Source organism: Stenella coeruleoalba, assembly GCF_951394435.1.
Source record: "Stenella coeruleoalba genome assembly, chromosome: 19".
Taxonomy (NCBI): Eukaryota; Metazoa; Chordata; class Mammalia; order Artiodactyla; family Delphinidae; genus Stenella; species Stenella coeruleoalba.
In genome coordinates this window covers 57894717-57912363 of record NC_137165.1, presented here as the reverse complement: position 1 = coordinate 57912363, position 17647 = coordinate 57894717, and the positions used below count along the sequence as shown (strand labels likewise).

Sequence of the window (17647 nt, the reverse complement as noted above, 5' to 3'; positions counted from 1 at the left end):
GAGGATTGGGACAGAGTTTAGAAGGGGGAAAAAAAATCTGATATCACAAAACAGTGAAGTCCATGGGGAAAAATGAGAAGCATGTCTCAACATTAGGAAGGAAAAAATAAAATGAATGAAAGAAAGACAGGTTTTGAAGCAGTGATGGGAGAGGGCCTCTTTCTCAGTGACGGCTGTAGCCTAGGAAACTAAAAAGTATCTTTTTTTTCCTTTGAATAATCCCTGAGAGAATCAGGTTCAAAGCGGGGGTGTAGATTTTTTTTCCTATGTACTTTGTACACACAATAAAAGCACTAATCCTAATAAAACACAACCTATCCTGGCCTAATGGGGGAGAACATATAAATCTATATATGAGGGAGAGGTCTCGTAAGGAATGGGCCCTTCAGACTGAGAATCAGCAGGGTTGACTCAAATGATAACATTTCCCATTGGTGCTGTTCATAAAGGCATGAAGTCCAAAAGACACGTTCAAATAAGTGTTATGCTGTAGCAAACTTACTGATCTCCTTCACTACCTTTCTTTCACGCATGTTTTTTATTTATTTATCCATCGTACAATCATCCTTTGATTTCTCTTTCTCTGGCCCACATTTGAAAGAAAATTAAATAGAATGTTTGCATCAGGCTTTCAAATTACGCATCATCTAAAATATATATGTTAAGCAAAATGATTAGGAAACCAATTTATGGATTTTTCTGCCACATGGGCTACGGGGGAAAGTTTTCATTTACCCAATGGAATCGTTCAACTCCTTTGTTTATGGGCGAACACATTTCACTTAAAGGATGCTCAGACAGCTCCCTATCGTGAGGCTGCTTCTCATCTTCTTCAGCTGTAATACCTCAGCTTGGGGGGTGATTTGAGACGCAACATCAGTTCTAAGAACTCTCAAGAACTGTATCTTAGGTATGAATTAATTTCTTTAAAACAGCAACATGTGTGACTGTGGAAATTTCAGAGCAACATGAATTAGGGTGGCAAATGTCTGCAGTAGTTCATTCTTAATCTCAAGCATTAAAAGAAATTAAGTATGTTTGATAAGGGCGACATCTGATATGATTAACTTCTTATTATCAAATTGAGGAAAAAGAAGGTGATATTTGTGATAATCCTACAGGTATTTGTAGTTGCTGGACAAATTTCAATAGTTTCATTTGTTAAGAACCATGCAATGTATGCTTTAAAATGCATTAAATTATATGATTTCAGATATACAGTCATCCCGTGGTTCCAGGACTGCCTCAGATACCAAAATCTGTGGACGCTCAAGTTCTTTATATAAAGCGACTTAGCACAGTTGGCGCTCTGTATCCATGGGTTCCACAACCGTGGATACAGAGGGCAAACTATATGTAGCAAAACTTTGCAGAAGTTTGTTAACGGGCATTGAAGGTTTGGATATCAACTACTCCTTTGTCTCATTTTCTACTTAAAAGTTCGGGCACACAAGATAAGTTTTCATTCATTTATCATGCAGAAGCCCAACTACCCATTCAATGAATGGGTTAAATATTGCTCTCCAAAAGTTTTGCTGAAATAATGCAGCTCTTTTGTTTCATTTTGTAAATAAGAAAAGTAATTCCACCATTTGGAAAATGTCTGCTGGAGAGCGTTGCATGTCCTCTGGCCCCATGATTTGTTAGCAATGCCACCGGTCTGTTAACAGTTTTCAACTTTTCTGGGGAATCTGGGAATGCAGAAGACAGAAATGATTCCCCGATTACATTCTGTTTATTATTTTAATAAAATGAGACTGACCTGTATCTGCCGGCAGTTGAAAATGACAGTGTGTAGGGGAGGTATATCCATAAGTCTCCAGAGGAAAGACATCTGTAAGAAAAGAAGATATGATGACCTCATGTACTGTTTTGTCTGGAAGGCCCTAGATAGGTCATAATCATGATAGACTCCTATGGGACAGGAATTTCTACCTAATCGGTCAATTGTGACAAAAGGAGTGAAATACTGTTTAATACTAGCTAATACTTACTAAAGACCTACCTACATTATTTCAAACCCTGGAAACATCACAGGCAGAGTCCGTCTTAATATCTCAATTTCATGGATGAACAAACTAAGATTCAGAGAAGTTACATAGCTGTTAAAAGACAGAGCTGGCCTTTGCTTCCAGGTCTGTCTGACCCGCTTAGCACATCCTTTTCCCATTATAAATATTATTCCTACTGCTTCTCACTTTGAAAGCAACATAAAGAAGCTCTCTTAAGAGTGGTGGAAGAGGTCACCAGCTCTGAGGCTCCCTGTACATTAGTGTGGGTACAGGAGAAGTAAACAGATTAGTAATATAAACAAATAATACATCTTTAGAGGCAGCATGTCATGGAAGAAACATCCTAAGTGGGACCCAAAGGAGTAACTCCAACATTCTCAGAGCTTTTTTTCTTTTTTTAACGTCTTTATTGGGGTATAATTGCTTTACAATGGTGTGTTAGTTTCTGCTTTATAACAAAGTGAATCAGTTGTACATACACATATGTTCCCATATCTCTTCCCTCTTGCATCTTCCTCCCTCCCACCCTCCCTATTTTCATGTATGTTCATTATATCATGATGGTGACGATGTGGAAACTTTACATTTCTATCCGAATCCAGGCCATTAAAGCCTTTGAAATCGGCACTGATGCATCAGAAATCTTATAGTGGTTGGATGGAATGTGTGTCCAAAAGTCTACTTCAATTAAGTAAAAATAGAACCAATGGGTACTAAGTGATAAATACACTGAAACGTGAAATAAGGGGTAAAACTCGAAAGACTTGCATGGTATCGTTTATGCCAAAAAAAAGTGTCAAAACATTGAACAACTTCATTTTTAACTTATTTCTCAAAAATCATAGTTTGTGGCAAGGCTGACATGGTTTTATATTTATCGTCACTTTGTGGGCACAACGCAAGAAAATGATAAATGGTCAAATCTATGAAATTGTTTATCTGTGAGAAACTGTGGCTCAGTCCTAGGCTGGGCATTGTTTGAACGTTGGCATTTTTTTTAAGGGTCTTATGGTTTTCTGAAATCATGCTTTATCCTCTGCCAGACAGCAGGCCTGTTGTTATTTCATTCAGTTCTCCTTTGACAATTTTAGAGAGACTTGAACATAAAACGGGTAATTCGTTTCTGGTGTCTTACAAGTGATTGACACAGTCCAAGAAAAAAAGAAAATACATTTTTCCAAGTTTATAGACCTGAGATGGGATTTCAGAATCAAACGTGCCTGTGCATGGCTTTTCAATGGTGGGGCTTGCTCTTAGATTGTCCTTTTTCCATTCACCATTCCAGGATTTTTTTCCAAAAATATCCTGTGAGGTCCAACTGGTAGCCAGCATTCTGTCTTTGGTTGATGAGCCTGTACATTTCCTAATCCAACACTTCTTTTGAAAAAGAAATACAGAAGGTGTATTGCAATTAATAGTAACGGGGGTATCCTGCAACTTTCCAGAAATTGAAAACATGCCTGCTATTCTCTTTCATCCCCTGGTTGACAGAAAAAACAATCAAAACCCAAGGAAGGAAAAGAGGCCCAGGAACCAGAACGTGGAACTACGTACTGCCAGACTGGTTCACAGCCTTCAGCCCTGTGTGTCATTTTGTTTTTATGCCATTTAAGTATATTTGTTACTAACAACCAAAGACTTTCAAAAGTGTGACACTCCTGCAGAACAAATGCCCCTAGAGCCATAGCATAACTTTGTCTTTTCATTCAGTAAGGTTCTTTCTCATCGGCTTCTAATCACCTCTCCTTTAGCAGAGTTCTAACGCACTGAGTCTTCTGTGTGCGTTTTCATCTGTACCCGACGCCCGTCTCCCCTGACTTTCCCTACAGCTGCATTGTTTTCCTGTTCCTTTTCCTCTGTCTTTTCTAAAAATTGAGTTGTTGATAGTTAGCGTGGCTCACAACTTAGAAACTCAAAGTGACAAAATCGGCAACTCATTTGCCTGCTCTGAAGCCAGGTTAGGTTAAATCGACCACAAACTCCTTGGAGGTTTCTCAGGTACTTGCCTTTGGAAATTCACGGAGGCTTCTTGCCCCTTGATGAATTGATGGGAAAAGTGACAACCTTGGGCTTCCCTGGTGGCGCAGTGGTTGGGAGTCCACCTGCCAATGCAGGGGACTTGGGTTTGTGCCCCAGTCCGGGAGGATCCCACATGCCGCGGAGTGGCTGGGCCCGTGAGCCATGGCCGCTGAGCCTGCGCGTCCGGAGCCTGGGCTCCACAACGGGAGAGGCCACAACTAAGTTAAAATTTACTCAGTACCTAACATGAATCTGACACTGTGTGAGCAGCTGAAGGCGGTACCAAACCATATCACATTGTCCTTACCCTCAAGACATATCAGCCTTCAAAACAAATAATTTAGTAATAATAATAAAGAAGAAGGGGGGGAGGGAAAGAAGTTGTATTCTAATCCTGGAGTAATTTTTTAAAAAGAACATCTCTGAGGTCTCAGATGATCAAAGAGGTCTTCATTCACTCTGTGAAACTCCAACAAGACATCAAAGAAAGGGTGGAATTTTCAAATGTGATAAAGAATAGAAATCTCATTGGTCTTATGGTTCATGCATCCACTTTTTCTTCTATGCATTCAATCTGCAAACAGTTACTGAGTGTGTACTACCTGCCGGATATTATGTAAGCCCTGAGACAGACAAGAAGATGAGAAAATAGAGTCCTCACCCGAGGGAACAACAGCAACCAAACTTATTGAGACTGCAGTGAAAAATCATAATCTAATATATGGCAGATTCAAGGAAGTAGGAAGGTTTCGGAGAGCACAGTGAAAGAGGTGGAGAAAAGAGCAAAGTAGTCGCAGAAGAGTTAATGTTGAACATTTGAAGTGGGAGAGAGAAAGCGACTAAATCTATGTTGATTTTACCTATTTATTTATTTTTTCTGGCCACGCCGTGCACCACGTGGGGATCTTAGTTCTCCGACCAGGGATTGAACCCGCGCCCCCTGCAGTGGAAGCACAGAGTCAGCCACTGCACTGCCAGTGAAGTCCCTGAAACTATGTTGATATTAAATGCAAATGAAAGAACCGAAGCCATAATGCAGAACTCATGGAGAGCTAACAGTAAAGAGCAAATCCTCCAAACGTTTATTCTGGAGGCAGTAATAATGTCCTGATGAAGGTGTAAGATGCCGCTTAGATTCATATATTCAGAGATTTAACGTGAGAAGATACTTTACAGAAAATCCATTCCTGTCTGCTCTCATTAGTGGAAGGCGGAAGCCACAGCTCCCCTTCATCCAGGTTCCAGACATCAAGTACTTACTATTCAAAGTGCACCTACATTTACCAGCCAATGAAATCATCCCAACAGTATAATTATTATCGTCTCCTTTTATGAATGAGGACATTGAGGCAGAGGATGGTTAAGCATCTCTCTTAAGGATACACAGCTACTAGTCTGAGAGCCAGACCAAGGATGCAGGGATGCTGGATCCTCAGTTCTAAGCTGTTCTGCTCTAGTTCCTCAGACTTGAACCCAGAGAAGAGATGGCGGGTGGGGGAAGGCGAGAAGATAAGGGTGTTGGTTCCAAAACGGCCCCGGTGCACGGAGGTCAGGCAGACACGGAAGAAAAAAGAGGCAGCACCTCCAGACCGGGAGGTGGCAGGTTTCAGAAACAGGGAACTTACATCCGAGGCTTGTCCTGGGCACAGAGAGAAGAGCAGGTCTTCACATCCACGGCCAGAATCTTAAAAGTTTGTCTAGGGCTTCCCTGGTGGCGCAGTGGTTGAGAGTCTGCCTGCCGATGCAGCGGAATGGGTTCGTGCCCTGGTCCGGGAGGATCCCACATGCCGCGGAGCGGCTGGGCCCGTGAGCCATGGCCGCTGAGCCTGCGCGTCCGGAGCCTGTGCTCCCCAACGGGAGAGGCCACAGCGGTGAGAGGCCCGCGTACCACAAAAAAAAAAACAACAACAACAAAAGTTTGACTAGAAGCCTTAACGGGGTTCAGTCACTTATTCCATCCACACGGGTATATAACACACCGCTTGCTCAAGGCTGCGTTGCGTCCTTGAAAACGGCTCCTACTTTGGAGAAGGTGGGCGGAATGTACATTTCAAGGCCGGGGAGAGGTGAGGCGCCTCGGATCACTGGGTTCAGCTCCACGGTCAGCCGGCGGTCGCGTCCTCTCGATGACCCCCTCCAACACAGAGCTCTGGCCCTCGTGGCGGACCCAGAAAAAAAAAATGACATTTAAAGGTTTTGCTGTGCATGAAGAAGGCACTCTTCTCCCCCTTTTGCGTTTTCTCTGGAGACCTGAAATTGAGATTTGCCCCGCTTCCAAATATAACTTCTGTTAGATTTACTGTTTCCTTGAAAGACAAGAAATGCTGTGTCCACATGACGGGTGAGAAATTCATCTTGGTAGGATTTACAGACGTCTGGAAATCGACTGCTTCTGAAATAACTTTTAACCTTCAAGAGATTCACAGCCTCCATGAATGACAGCTGTTAAGGTATGTGTTTTCAAAACTCAAAAATATGACTTACATACAGGGAACGCAGAACAAATATTTTATTTGACTCATTAATTAACGAGGAGACCAGTAAGGTGTTAAACGTGGTTCAAGTGAGACTATGACTTAACAGAAATGTATATTCTCTAATAGGCAAAAGTAATTTGCATGGCCATGAACAGGAAACATTTGCATCACTCCCCGTTTTTCACAATTTAACTCCTTGAAAGTTGTCAGAGAGCCTCATCGATGGCAAATCAATCAAAGATGCACACTCCTGTGGAATCACACAGTCCCTGGGAAGCTTCTAGAGAATTCCCAATGCTTCACTCAATAGGAACCTAGTAGCCTCTCTTACCTATTTCCAAGACCTGAATAATTTTTCTTGATGTGAAATTCTTAACAATAAGATTAAATTATAGGAAGAAACTAAACTAAGACAAAGAACGTTGCTGTATAATAGCAAATATGTTATTAAGGAGGAAAAATATAATGGGAAAGCTTTCTTTAAATTACTGATTTTAAGCCCTATTGTTCTATGAACAGCTTCCACTGAGGCTTCAGTGAAAAAAGGAGGAAGATCTAGACATTTTGAGTAATTCAGTTGCTTAAATTCCCTGAGCATAGTGGGAACCTTTGTTTCTGTCATCACGATACAAAGAAAATCCCGGTGACCAGGAGAAATTCTGAATCTCACAGACATTTCAACATGTGTAAACCCTTGGTTACTGGAAATGACTCCAGTCATGCATTGGAAGACCCTCACTTTATACATTGTCAAAATGTCAGAACGATTTCAGATGAAAGATTTCTGTTTTCCTCCTGGTGTATATAAAACAAAATTAAAGACTTTTTCCCCCTCTTTTTTCATTTCAGCCAGATAAGGTTTAAGGCTTGGGGGGAAAAAAAAGCAATTACATTTATACTTTGCCATGTTTGGCCGAAAGTTTCAACTTGAAATAGAGTTGAGATTGATAGCACTTACCTCCTGCCACAGTGTAATGGTTGTCTGGGTTCTAGAAGCCAAACAATCTGAGAGTGGCATTTATATCAAGTTTTTAAAAAAGCTTGATTCTGTTCCCTCTCATTCACATGAACCCGACACATAAGCCCCACTAGAAAGTTTATAAACAATATTTAATGTATAATTCACAGCTTATCCTTACTTTTAACTGCCTGGGTGGTTAAAAATAGAGCTGATTTGTTTCTGCACTAGAAAAGTACCTTTCAAAAAAGGATTTCATCTCATTTGAAATGGTGATGTATAGTTTATTTTGTTTGGAATTAGCATCTTTTCTCCAGTGGAATTGGGTTTTCTTTATCTTGCCATTTAGAATCATTTAGTAAATTAGCCCAACACTGGCTCATTAAAGTTCCACAAAGTCATGCCATAAAGGTATATCAGCTAAAGTCATAGCCTAACCACCAAGAGATTAAATTTTAAAAAAGCAGAACAAGAAGCTAAATCCGTGGTTGCTTTTGTAGAGAAAAATGGGAGAATGAAGCAATGATTAGGAAGGAGGTGGGAGAGTAGGAAAATTTTGCTCATCTGCTACAAGCCCTCACTTTTATTATTTTCAACCATATATACACATTGCTTCTATACAATACTAATAAAATAAATGTAATAATAACTACACAAAAGTAAAGATTACGGTACTTCTATAAAACTAAGAGAATTTTGCAGATACTCGTGAACTGTCGCAGCAAAATTGTCATGATATTTGAATGAGAAGTTCAAGGTGCAAAAATAATACGTGTGGGCTTCCCTGGTGGCGCAGTGGTTGAGAGTCCGCCTGCCGATGCAGGGGACGCGGGTTCGTGCCCTGGCCCAGGAAGACCCCACAGGCCGCGGAGCGGCTGGGCCTGTGAGCAATGGCGCTGAGCCTGCGTGTCCGGAGCCTGTGCTCTGCAACGGGAAAGGCCACAACAGTGAGAGGCCCGCGTACCGCAAAAAAAAAAAAAAATAATACGTGTATTTTAAGTAACCCAACTATGCAAAAACGAAAAGTGTATTTCTCCATGTATATATGCATAAAAAATTCTAGGAGGATGTACCTCAAACTATGAACACTCTTTATTTGCCAGGAGTGGGCAGAGACAGAGGACAACTTGAAGGATTTATTTCATCATCTGCTATGTTGTGTGGCGGTTTTCATAATGACAATGAACACAGAATGTTTGCTGTGTGCCAGGCCCTCTTCTTAGCACTTTGCACCTGTTCACTCATTTAGTAATTGTCTTAGCCCGCTTGAGCTGCTGTAACAGAATAGACCATGGCCAGGGAAGCTTAAACAACAGACATTTATTTCTCACAGTTCTGGAGGCTGGAAGTCCAAGATCAAGGTGCAGGTCGATGCTGTTCATGTTGAGAGCTCTCTTCGTGGTTTGCAGAGGATGCTCTCCCTGTATCCTCACATTGGAAGAAAGAGATATAGTCTCTACCTTTCCTTATAAGGACACTAACCCCATCACGGCAGCTCTACCCTCACAACCTCATCTAAACCTAACTACTTCTTAAAGACCCCAATTCCTAAAGCCATCCCATTGGGGAATAGGGTTTCAACATATGAAATATTGGAGGACTCAAATATGTAGCTCGCAACACAAATTCAATAATGAGTTAATATACATGTAATACAGTGCAAAAATATTAGATATGTACCCTTTAAAGAAATATAAAGAGCATAAAAATATGGAAGTTCTATGATATTTTTCCCTCTTTTTCCTCCATATGAGAATCCTTGTCTACTGCCCTTCTCCAGCTCTTGAGTTGCATTAAGTATTAGCATATGCAATGTAAAGCTTTTACCCCTGGAATGAAAGGGAGAAAATCTTTTAAAACATTCTCATAAATGGTTGGAATTAATTTGTATTTTGTGAATACTTCATTCCACTTGATTTGATCTTTGATTCCTCTAGACCAGTGGTTCCCAAAGTGTGTTCCTAGCCCACCAACATCAGTATCTCTTTAAGAACGTTGTAGAGGCAAGTAATTCTGGAACTACACTCCAGACCTACTGAGACCCTCTCAGTAGGGTCTACTCCAGACCCTCTCCCTGTCTCTATCTACCTCTCTGTACTTTTCAAAAAAAATTTTTTTTGGAAGTATAGTTGATTTACAATGTTGTGTTAATTTCTGCTGTACAGCACAGTGATTCAGTTTTATATATATATATATATATATATATATATATATATATACATTCTTTTTCATATTCTCTTCCATTATGGTTTATCACAGGATATTGTATATAGTTCCCTGTGCTATACAGTAGGAGATTGTTGTTTATCCATTCTGTATATAATAGTTTGCATCTGCTAATCCCAAATTCCCAATCCATCCCTTCCCCCCAACCCCTACCCCCCACCTTGGCAACCACAAGTCTGTTCTCTGTGTCTGTGAGTCTGTTTCTGTTTTGTACATAAGTTCACTTGTGTCATATTTTAGAGTCCACATATAAGTGATATCACATGGTATTTGTCTTTCTCTTTCTGACTTAACTTCACTTAGTATGATAATCTCTAGGTCCATCCATGTTGCTACAAATGGCATTATTTCATTCTTTTTTATGGCTGAGTAATGTTCCATTGTGTGTATGTACCACATCTTTTTGATCTGTTCATCTGCCCATGGACATTTAGGTTGCTTCCATGTCTTGGCTATTGTGAATAGTGCTGCTATGGACACAGGGGTGCATGGATCTTTTTGAATTGTAGTTTTAAGACCTAGCAATCTTTGTTTGAACAAGCCCTCCAGATGAGTCTGATGCAGGTTCAAGTTTGCAAACCACTCATCTGGGCTAAGAAACAAAAATTATTTGTACCCTCTTATTTTCTCTATGAAACCTTGACAAAGAACTAAAGGGAAACAAATCAGTTTCTAGCCAACAGCATTTCCCAGTATCTTGTGAGTTATGCTTTTCTGTTTCTATGTAGATAAGCCCCGCTCCTAAGATTTCTGTAGTGCTTCTCAAGGTGGTTTTTCTGTATCCTTAATAACTGTCTCACAATACCCTCTTCCATTATCTCTACATACATATGGAGCTAAAGGACGTTCTTCTGATAAATGTTCTGGATTAGTGAATTATTTTTACTGAGATGACTAATAACATGATGACGGATGGAATGGTATCTGCAGACAATCCTCAACCTCTACGCAATGTGAGAAACACAAAATCACTGTCAATTTGCCGTCAGTGGAAAATCTTACTGAAGCACACCGTGAGTCGTAGTATGCACTTACATTTCTCTCTATGCTTTTATGCAATACATCATATTCAACCGTGTCCCTTCCATTTCTTTATGCAGTTAGGAATCCTGCTTGCTTTTGCTTTGCTGCATGATCATATAAGACGTTACCAATTCTCCTTTTTCTAAACCTAAAACCTTCAGACATTAATTTTAGTACCTTCACCTTTCCTTCCAATAGAAAGCTTTTTTGGAAGCTGTAGTGGGTTAAACAGTGTTCCCCCAAAATTCCTGCCCACCAGGAACTTTAGAACACGATCTTGTTTGAAAATAGGGGCTTTGCAGTTGTAATTAGGTTATGATGAGTTTATACTTGACGGAAGTCAGTCTTAAATCCAGTGACTGGTGTTCTTAGAAGAAGAAGAGAGGGTGCAAAGAGCAGAAGGCCACGTGGTGATGGTGGCCGAGAATAAGTAACGCAGCTACAAGCCCAGGAATGCCAGGGATTACTAAGAGCTACCAGGAGCAAGGCAGATGCAAGAAACAATTCTTTCTTAGAACCTTCAGAGGAAGCATGGACCTACGGACATCTTGATTTCAGAATTCTAAACTCCTGAACTACGAGTGAATAAATTTCTGTTGTTTTAGGCCACCATGTTGATGGTAACTTGGTATGGCTTCCCTGGGAAACTAACACAGAAATGAAATCATCACCATCATCGTCGTCGTCATCATCAACTCTGCAAAGAGAGGAGCTGCTCTCGACTATGGAGTTAGGTCTAACGGGCTGAGGGTATTTCCAAGGGACCTTCAGGATTTTTCAGAAGACGATTGCCCAGGAATGAGTGGGAACCATGCTCTTGGGGCTTCGTTCTTTGGTTTCAGCACATCAGGTACTACTTTTCCAAAACTTTAACAAAATACTCTAAAGGAAAAACAGTTTCTATTTTTACTTACAAAGGTAGAGTGCAACGTTGCCCGCATTGTATTTTGCTAAACAGTGGTTCCAGAAGATTTTAATAGGGGGATAATAACAAGAAGAAAAGGAAACAAAGGAAGATTTCAGGATCCAAAAACTTTGAAAACATTTCATGATGAGTACTTCTCTCGGAGATTCTTAAGCACATTGAGAATCTGGAAGATCCTGAGGAAAAAGCCACTTTTCCTTTGGTTAAGATAGATTCTGCACTTTTAGAGAAATATGGAATGGAATTTGGGTAAACCCTGGGAGAGTGGAAATTAGGTGGCCCCTTACATGTGGCTCAAACCAGGCTTGGTCACGTTCTTCCATGCAACCTGATTCTACCGACAACCTCGGTTTTCTTCTCTAAAGATAAGAGATAATACCTCCCCTGTCAATGTCACAGGGTTGTTGGAAGGATCAGCAACCACAGTTACATTGGTTTACTTTTTGCTTTTACCAACTTACAATATTTCATATCTGGGATGTTGATAATACCTATATTACTTACCTAAAAGGCTGATCTCAAATAACTGATATATGTGAAAGCACCTAGGAAAGTCAATATTGTATAGATAGAAGGTTGAATTTACTACTTGTTTTTTTTTCTAATTTATCAGTACTATGTTAGGAGATTAAAAGGTTTTTTTTTTTTTTTTACTTATGGACAATACAAACTAAAAAACAATCTATACCTCTATTCTAATTCTGTAAAAACTCAATGCCGCTTCTGAGATTAACACTTTTACCCCGCCACTAATGTGTATAGAAGTGGGGACATGTACAGTGTTCTTTTTGATTGTCATGCATCCTTCGGAGCATAAAAAAGGGAACTATTTCTATTGTACCTCCACTTGCGTCCCTCTATATTTCTTTTGTACTTTGTACTTCATCAAGGATGTGTAACAGACTACTTACTTCAGACTGGGAATAATAGTTACATGCCTATTCCTTAGGCATATTAAAGTATATAATGTAAACATTGTTATTTCACTGGAAAATGAAATTATATATATATATATGAATAAGATACTGCAACTATTTGTTTTGATCTATCACACTAACAAAAGTTATCATTATACGGAGGAGTCTACAATTGGTCTATAAGAAGAGATTCTTTGTCACATCTTCAACTGAACATTAAATTTAAAAAAATGCCTATCTTATTCAGAAAATATCTGACTCATAACAAGTGGACTGTAATTAAAGCACAGTGAATATTACTAAGGATTCGACAAAGCAACAAACTAAGTTTCAAACAGAGTGACACACACACAAACACACATACATATATAACTCATTGATTTAAGAGAATATCTTGTCTAATTTTATATGTTGTTTAGCAGATTTTTTTCCAAACCAAAATAAGTCTCTACTTCTTCTGAAAATATGAAGGTATGAATTAAACCACACACACATATAGTGAAAGAGTCCAAACAGTGTAATTCAAAAGAAGGTACATTTAAAAGGCAGAATCAATTGCCTACACAATTCAAATTTTCCAGTTAATTTTTTAATTCTGTGGTTTACTTTGTTCATTTGGAAGTGACTTTTGAAAAAAAATTCTGACTATTTACTGCAGTTCTATAGAGATCAAACAGACTTTCACACACACACACAAACCCACAAAAACAACATTCCAGTTTCTAATGCTCTTTTTCATAATATATGCAGAGAATGACTTATTACTTGTCACTTAAATAAAACACATTTCCTCTAATATTGGGCATTTCATAGAACTGTGTCTGTTACATACTGCATGTCCATATGTAGAGAGGCAGAGTGTAAAATAGACTTTGGATACTTCGCTGTGGCTTGAAGTATGTGTGTTGGTGCTTATGCCAACTTTCCATTTTCTTTACCAAAGAAGTTGTCTAAATTGTTAATGTAGAATATTTTAAACATAGACCGTCGTCCAAACCTATTTTCCCTACTATACTTTTTAAGGGGAAAAGGTCAGAATATCCCAATCAGTTGACGCCCTCCATCTAATTTCTGCATCAAGGAGCTCAGAACTGTGTGTCATTTGACCATTTTGCATTTGTTCCCAGTGAAATTAGCGGTAGGTTTTTCTGACTGAATTTATAATCCAAATTAGAGTCAAGAGAGAAAAAATGTTATGGAAGACAGTAGCTGCTGAAGTATTTTTTTTGTTGTTAGGGGCCAATTTTGGACACCTGGAAATTGAATTGGAAAGACTCTCAAGGAAAACAGAGTCAAATCATTAACCCTTTCCATCTTGTAAGAATAAATAGTAACCTGAGATTGGTGACCTGGAACAATTTTAAGGAATAGGGACTGTTTTTTGAGGACACGGCTAATGCCATCTTTCCAGAGGAGAATATTGGCCTTGCAGAAATGATGGGCAAAATGAATTTTCACTACTCGCTGCCATTCCAAATGAGATGCTACGCTTCCAAAGAGTCTTCCATGGAAAGAAAAAGGACTTTCATGAAAATAAGAATTTCCATGTGTTTATGAACGAACATGTTCTTGCCGGTAGGACTGGTAAAATTCCCCCTCCTCACCAAAAACAACAACAACAACAAATTTTTAAAAGAAAGGTAAAAATAGGATAGAAAAAAAAGGCAAGGAAAACAACAACAGTGTGAACCCCACTGAAAATTAGAATATCAGGCTTAATCCTGTCTGGAAAATCTAAATAAATCCAGGCCTTTTTCAGATGCATTTAAGGTTTTGTGTTTGTCTGTTTTTTGTGTTGTTTTTGTTTTGTTGCTTACAGTAAAATGAACATTGAGAAACTTTGAAAACAGCCGATTTTTTTTTTGCGGTACGCGGGCCTCTCACCGTTGTGGCCTCTCCCGTTGCGGAGCACAGGCTCCGGACGCGCAGGCCCAGTGGCCATGGCTCACGGGCCCAGCCGCTCCGCGGCACGTGGGATCTTCCCGGACCGGGGCACGAACCCGCGTCCCCTGCATTGGCAGGTGGACGCTCAACTGCTGCGCCACCAGGGAAGCCCACAGGCAATACTTTTTAGGCAAATAGAGTATGCCACTGAGGCATTTTAAGATCTAAAAGTGCTTGTGCTCTTCCGTAGAGGAAAGCCTCCTTTGGAGTATGGATTCAGATCTCTTCCACTTCTGCCCTTCTTTTTGTTCATTTATCACAGTGAATGGGGGAAGAACATTGAATTACATATCAGTAGAAAGTCACGAGTTATAATTCCACCTTATTTTACTCGGTCACATTTTAATGCCCCCGTTGCATCTAGTAGGTACCTGTGTCCCATCAGGAAAGGAAGTTTTCCTGTAGATTCCTTATCTTTGCCTCATCTGTAACCTACTGGGTGGGATTAGCTGAACTCCAGGGTCCCTCCAGTTTTAGTTTCTGATCAAAGACTTCATCTTGGAGAGAGGAATAAACTCTTTCACAAAGCAGGTCTTTATCCTCACTTCTTTACACCACATCTACTCGGTTCTGTGTGCCAGAACTGTGTGCCTTTCTTAAGATTTCAGGTGCCACAGAGATAGGCCCTTGAGAGGTGACCTAGCTAAATAGTTTAAGGGAATAAGTAAGGAATCACATTACTAAGGTTTGAATTCTTGTCTGGGCTACTTGGAGCTCTGTGGCCTTAGTAAGTTACCATATTTCTCTCAGTCTCCACGTTCTCATTGGAAAATCTGTTAGGATTACATGTTAGGACATAATTCGCCAAATGTGCTTTAAAGAACGTTCCATTTTATTGGGTCATTGGATGGTTCTGTTTCTTATCATAAATGAATAGTTTGCCTAGATTGGTGTGATGGATTGGACAGTATTGTTGTTTTAATTAGCTAAACTTTAACTTCACTTCCATCCCTTTGTAAACCAGAAGAATGGATATAAAATAATGAGACCAGCCAATAGGAAAATTATAGATAAGATAAAATTTGTCAATATCGCTCCTCTCCTGGATTTTATTGGTTCTTTTCAGTGGCGCATCTTCCCAGGTGTCCAGTACCATCAAGTAAAACACTTGATGACTCAAATCTACCAGTGTTTTTTCTAACTAGGACTCGGGCATTATCCTTTACTCAACACAAGTGCTTCCTTGAGAATAAAACTGAAAGCTTCTAAATAATACAAATTCCTAGACCACACTTTCCCTTCTAGGTCTTGTGAATCAGAATCTCCCAGGAATACTCCGTTTAACAAGTTACCGGTTTAAATAGTATGTACATAGGACAGCAGAGACATAGGAATTGACATTTGGGAGGCATTGCGTCATATATATTACAGACTGAACGTTTGCATCCCCCCAAAATTCATATGTTGGAATCCTAACCTCCAATGTGATGGTATTAGGAGCTGATGCTTTGGGAGGTGATTAGGTCATGAAGGTGGAGCTCTCATGAATGAGATTAGTGCCCTTATAAAAGAGACCCCAGAGAGCTCTCTTCATCTTGGGAGAACGCGGTAAGAAGCCAGCCCACTATAAACCAGGAAGCAGGACCTCTCCAGACACGCAGTCTGCCAGTGCCTTGATCTTGGACTTCTTAGCCTCCAGAACTGTGAGAAATAAGTGTTTGATACTTAAACAATCTAGCCAGTGGTATCTTTGTAATAGCAGCCTGAATGTAGACATGATCTTTCCCTAACTTTTCCAAACTTATCACATCTTATCTGGACTCTATCCTATTGTATGTTCTGCTTTCTGCCAGTTTCTATGCTTGTTAAGAGTAATTATATCAAATAATATAGTAGGTAGCTAATACACAATACACCTCCTTCAGGTACTTAACAACCAAATCAAAGTAAAATGGACAGAACCCACAGAGAAGGTGGTTCTTTGAATTAGAGTGATTAGGGACCCATTAGTTTATGGCCCCACCTGTCAAACCTAACTGTGTCCTAAAATTCACACTGGGAAACTTGTCTGGCTGTTAAAACAATAATTGTTACTCTTTTCCTGTATATATTCATTGTTTGTGGATAAAAAAAGGTCTTGCAGTGGATAAAATGAAGCATTGGCAGGAATGAGTCTAGTCCTGCCTTGAAGTCCATAAGCCAAGGGATGCATTTCCAAACCAGAAAGGAAAAGCTGCAGACACAGAAACTGGGTATAGAATCAAGGATTGAAGGACCAAATTGATAAGATCAATGAATTTGGGGAGTTAATGGGGAGAGTAGTCCATTTAAAAAATGTATTATTTTCACTGTTTGCCTTTCTTTGCCATGACCCATTCAGTCCCTGCTGTATTTCACTGGTGAAAAGCCTTGATAATTATGGAACATCGATGAGATAGAAGTAGGATCCTGCAGCCCTCAAATTCTCAGAGACCCTGATAGTGAATTTAAATATAAGCTTCCTAGTGGTCTCATTCTTTTCAAATAACGTACTCAAGTTTATTATCTTAGGTCATCTAATCTACACGGTAGGGGATAGAGGTGGAAAGCCCAGCAAAAGCTAGTAAACCCAGCATGGAAACAGATAGAAAAGTGTTGTTGAATCAGTAAACCATGCATTAATCTTTATAACCGTTAAAGGAGCCGTGGAATAATTCTTTTGTCTCTCGGCACAGTCACTTGTTGTATTTGTAGAATGTAAACCAAATGCGTCTCCCACTCTGCATCCCCCGGAAATCTTCAGGATGGAGCAGAGGCTGCTTCTCCCTCACTCTGGCGTGTCATTTACAAAGACACCCTCAGTAGCGCCCCCAACCCTTTTGAAATAGGTGCTGAGTCAGAAGACTCAGGCCACTTAGTCATCAAACCCTGCTGCTATGTCCCAGGATTTAATATGACCCCCTCTTTTATTCACTGTTCCCCAAAGTCTGTCAGATTAAGGACCTTGGGAAGCTTATTCAGCAGAGATGGTAACTAAATCCCTGTCTCTCTCTCACAGTTCGAGACTGAGATATTGAATTCAGAAAATGGAAACGTGTGAAAATATCCTAAGTGAAAGGGGATGTAAAAATGAGAGAATCTAGGAGACAAAGGCATGGGAGGATTAGATAGATAGATTAGCAGGGGAACATAGGGGAAATCTGGGCCGCAAGGCTTTGTTTTTAGTA

At 39.9% G+C, this 17647-nt stretch overlaps 1 long non-coding RNA gene across 1 annotated transcript in view; it reads right to left on the bottom strand.

Moving 5' to 3' along the window:
• LOC307177484 overlaps positions 1-6052 on the bottom strand; it is a 37216-nt gene extending 31164 nt beyond the window's left edge. The window contains exons 1-2 of the long non-coding RNA XR_013825051.1: positions 5657-6052; positions 1763-1834 (exon numbers count right to left, since the gene is read on the bottom strand). This is a non-coding gene — a long non-coding RNA (uncharacterized lncRNA). The remainder of the gene's footprint in view (positions 1-1762; positions 1835-5656) is intronic.
• Positions 6053-17647: the final 11595 nt, after the last annotated feature.